Raw genomic sequence first — 5,000 nt, forward strand, 5'->3', positions numbered from 1 at the left:
ACTATGATAAACTTCTTCGGGGGAGTTAACACGTGAGATGTCTCCTTGTGATTACTACTGGGGCTTGGGAGGTAGTGAAAAAGTGAGGTTAGGTTAGGTTGGATTACGTTGGGTTAGGATAGGTAACGGTAGGTTAGGTTAGTTTAAGGTAGGTTAGGTTAGGTTAGGTTAGGTTAGGTTAGGTTAGGTTGGATTAAGTTGGGTTAGGATAGGTAACGGTTAGGTTAGGTTAGGTTAGGTTACGTTAGGTTAGGTTGGATTAAGTTGGGTTAGGATAGGTAACGGTAGGTTAGGTTAGTTTAAGGTAGGTTTCCAGAGAGGTCTGTGAGCTTAGGTTAGGTTAGTGCAGAGGCTTGTGAGATAGTGAGGTTATGTTAAATTATGTTAGGTTAGGTTAGGTTAAGTTTGGTTAGGTTAGGTTAGGTTAGGTTAGGTTTGGTTAGCTTAGGCTACTACAAGGCTTATGAGGTATACTGTGCGTGTGTGTGTGTGTGTGTGTGTGTGTGTGTGTGTGTGTGTGTGTGTGTGTGTGTGTGTGTGTGTGTGTGTGTGTGTGTGTGTGTGTGTGTGTGTGTGTGTGTGTGTGTGTGTGTGTGTGTGTGTGTGTGTGTGTGTGATGGACGGCGGTGTGAAGTTAAGAAACACTCATGCACGGCTACGTCTTCATTACGGCAAACATTTCTTTTTATTAATGAGAGTTAGGAGACGCGGGAGGAAGGCTGGGAGGGAGGGAGAGTAGAGGAGAAGGAAGAGAGGGAAGAGAAGGAAGAGAGCTGTGAAATGCGATATCATATGAGTAATTAACTCCGGAATACCTTCAGGCTATTTTAATGATAGGCGTTACTACTGTACTACTACTACTACCACACCACTACTACTATTACTACTACTACTACTACTACCATAAGGAGTTACAGCGTTACTTTACTGGAACTTACGAGGAGTTGGAAGAAAGATGCGTAACTTAGTGTGATATGGTAAGATAAAATGTCTAAGCAAATTATCAAAAGCCTTCACAAAATACAACTGGCTTCCATTTCGGTTCTTCTTAGTAATTTGAGAAGCGAGAACGGCATTTGACCCGGCTCTTTTCTTTTATTATATTTATTCATCTATTTATCTACCGAAATTAACGTAGATATATCAAAGATGTAATGGTGAGTCTGGTGTGGTGTGGGTGCGAGTCTAGTGATCCTTCCTTTTATGGGAGGTGATGTGGAGGAGGGAAGGAAGGTGTGGAATGCGATGTCTGAGGGAAAAAAAAAAATAACGTGGGAGAGAGGATAAGTAAAGTCATTAGAAATTACTTCACGTGGGAGGGAGAATAGATACACTATAATGTGGTTGAGAGGACGGATACAATATATGAGGAAGAAATAAACGCAGGAGGGAGAGTAGGTACAATATAACGTGGGAGAGAGAACAGGTACGGTACATGAGGGAGAAATTAACGTGGGAGTGAGAATAGGTACGTTTATTTTTTGAGAAGTGACGTGGAGGGAGGACAGGTGTGCAGTGAGACTCATGGGTGAAGGATGAACGTGGGGGAGAGAACAGATACAGTACGTGAGGGAGAAATGAATGTGGGAGGGAGAACAAGTACAATATATAAGGGAGAAATGAGCGTGGGGAGGGAAAATAGATATTATGTTAAGATTCCTTGTAGTGACGCAGAATCTGAAGACACGCTGCTTTCCTCCCTTTATAGCGAGGCATGACAAGGGCCTCACTAACTAATACTTAACTTCATACTTTCACTTCTATGGTTGTCCTTTGTACTCAGAACTCCATAAGAAAATATTTGTATGGAGATATGAATAAAGAGAACAGGAATCTAATTTAGTCTCTTCCAAGCTACATAACTATTTAAAAGACTTGAGCTCAAAAAAATAAAGTGGTTATAGTTATTTAAGACAGTGTTGTACGTAGTGTCTAAAAAAAGTAGGTAATTATAAAAAAAAGTTAAGAATTTTTAGGAGAGAAGTACAAAATATAAGTGACAATAGAGTTACTTAAGAGAGTGTAGTACTAAATAAGTGTCTAACATAATTATTTAAGTGACTATATTACAAAAAATAAATGACTACAGACTTACTTAAAAGAGGGTAGTATGAAGTAAGTGCCTAGTAGGTATGTAACTATAGGAAAACTTTTCTAGCAGAACTACTAAAGACATTCTAGTAAAAAGAAAAAAAAAAAAAAAAGACTAGAGAGATACTTAAGAAAATGTAGTACGAAACAAGTGTCTAACAAGCATGCAATTAATTAACGAAAACTTGTCAAGAACTATTTAAGAGACTAGGAAAAGAAAAGTAAGTGTCTACAAACATATTTACAAGAGCGTAGTCAAAGCAGTGTCTACAAACCTATTTAAGAGAGCGCAGAAGAAAAATTAGTATCAGAAAAGGAAGAAAACTATGAAAAAAAAAAAACTAGTCTAGTAAGGAAGGAGTTAACAGTTTACCTTTTCATTATTTCAGGCACAACTAGATTATCGACCAGGGCACAGGCGAGGCTCAACACCTGGGAGGCTGTGTGTGCGTCCCGCTTACCGCCTGTGTCAATTACGCCCACTACTGGAAACGAGGGAAAGGAAGGGGCGGCGAGGAAAGGGAAGGAAAGGGAAGGGGAGGGAGGGAGGCGTTACCGTGGCCTGGGCTGTCACGTGGATGAGGCAAAGTGGCGGTGGTCGAGTGGGCAGCGCATGGATGTGGTAAACTCCTTCCTGGTGCGGATCCTTCAAGGCAATAGTTAATTTTGATTTTTTACTTGTTTGTATATTTACTTACTTTTGAGATTTTTTGAATAGTAGAGAATCAACTTAAGTACATAAGAAAATAAGAAAATAAGGGAAGCTGCAAGAAGACATCAGGCCTACACGTGGCAGCCCCTTTATGAAAAAAAAAAAAAAAAAAACATGTACCTATTTCTTCCTATCATCCTCATGAATAAGCTTGTCTAATCTTCTTTTTAAAGCTCCCTAATGACTCAGCACTAACAACCTGATCACTGAGTCAGTCTATTCCATTCAACTACCACTCTGTTCGAGAACCAATTCCTTCCAATCTTTTTTTTTTTTTTTTAACTCTTTCACCGCGACATGGTACAATTCACAACACTAAAGACAATGTGTAAAATCTTTTAGAGGATCTACGAGAATAAAAAGGGGACGAAAAGAGGAAGTCACCCGTCTAGCCAGTATTATGCTCAGATGTGGCTGTAGAACAAGTAACGAGTAAAGTAGTAGTAGTAGAAGTATTAGTATTAGTAGTAGTAGTAGAGTAGTTTATGATTAAGGAAACATGTCAAATAGCGGTGAAAGGGTTAAATCTGACTTCAATCCAACATGCTTCCTATCAATACTTGCCATCAAATTGAGTCTCTTGAAAAACACTAGAAGGCAACACGTGTCATTACAAGATATTCAAAAACTGCCCCCTCCCTGCATTACCACGGGAAGGATTCAGTGGGGGTGGGGTGGGGGGTGGAGCATTCAAGCGTTCCAATATAAGCCTACGGATGGTGTAGGCCTAAAGATACACACACACAAAAAAGTTACGAGGGAGAATGAGGCTTAGGGAAACTTATCTGTATTGTGATCGTTAAGTTGTGTTCGTCTGTCTGTTTATTTGTCCGTCTGTCTGCTCGTTTGTTTGTGTTTCATTTGAACTTTTACCTCTCTCTCTCTCTCTCTCTCTCTCTCTCTCTCTCTCTCTCTCTCTCTCTCTCTCTCTCTCTCTCTCTCTCATCATCTACTTTCTAATTCTCACTAATTCCTTTATATTTTTCCTGGTTACCTCTTCTTTTTCTCTCCTCTTTTAATTTTTTGCTTTACTAATCACTTTATTCCACTTTTCTTAACAAGACTCCTTCGATTCACATTTCTTTGTTAATCTCTTCGCCACAATTCTTTATATTTATATATATATATATATATATATATATATATATATATATATATATATATATATATATATATATATATATATATATATATATATATATATATATATATATATTATAATGCCGCTTCTCTCTTCCTTCATTCCTTCCTCTTCTCTTCATTCTTCCTATTTCCTTAATTAATCGCTCCCCTTCTCTACTTCCTTGTTTATGTTGTAAACCGTCATCCACTTTCTCTATTCTCTCTCTCTCTCTCTCTCTCTCTCTCTCTCTCTCTCTCTCTCTCTCTCTGTAGTTCCACTAGATCAATCAAAAGCAGGTTGAGTGAGGCAAGAGAGAGAGAGAGAGAGAGAGAGAGAGAGAGAGAGAGAGAGAGAGAGAGAGAGAGAGAGAGAGAGAGAGAGAGAGAGAGAGAGAGAGAGAGAGAGAGAGAGAGAGAGAGAGAGAGAGAGAGAGAGAGAGAGAGAAACAGGCAGTTTATTACTCTTAATTAAGGAGAGAAAAACAGGAACAGGAATAACGAAAAAAAAGTAAAATAACAACAACAACAACAACAACAACAACAACAACGAAAAGAAAAACAAGAACAAACACAATCCTACAGTAATAACAACTACTAAAAACAATAATAACTATACCACCATCACCACTACTACTACTACTACTACTACTACTACTACTACTACCTCAACCACCATCACCACTGTTACTCGTCATTACAGCAGGTCGCGTCATGACTCACCAGCGGCAGTACAGGGGTTGGGCGTGGCTGTCCCCGTCGCGCCGCCAGGGCTGAGGGTCGCTACCTGTGTGGGGTCCCCTAGACAGCCCGCCTCTATACCCGCCCACCTGTCCTCCTCCTCCTCCTCTTGGGCGGCCTGGCGCTGGTGACTCGACTGGGTAAGGAGAGGAAAGAAAGACTGTTGATTGAGATGCTCCCTGGTGGTGGTGGTAGTAGTAGTAGTAGTAGTAGTAGTTGCTGTTGTTGTTGTAGAAGCAGCAGCAGCAGCAGCAGCAGCAGCAGCAGCAGCAGCAGCAGCAGCAGCAGCAGCAGCAGCAGCAGCAGTAGTAGTAGTAGTAGTAGTAGTAGTAGTAGT

At 40.2% G+C, this 5,000-nt stretch overlaps 1 long non-coding RNA gene across 1 annotated transcript in view; it reads right to left on the reverse strand.

The window, feature by feature from the left end:
* The window catches only part of LOC135104900 (uncharacterized), a 41,544-nt gene that overhangs the window by 13,423 nt on the left and 23,121 nt on the right, over positions 1–5,000 (reverse strand). Inside the window, exon 2 of the long non-coding RNA XR_010270586.1 lies at positions 4,646–4,799. This is a non-coding gene — a long non-coding RNA (uncharacterized LOC135104900). The remainder of the gene's footprint in view (positions 1–4,645; positions 4,800–5,000) is intronic.

The sequence above is a fragment of the Scylla paramamosain genome, chromosome 11, assembly GCF_035594125.1.
Source record: "Scylla paramamosain isolate STU-SP2022 chromosome 11, ASM3559412v1, whole genome shotgun sequence".
Classification (NCBI taxonomy): Eukaryota; Metazoa; Arthropoda; class Malacostraca; order Decapoda; family Portunidae; genus Scylla; species Scylla paramamosain.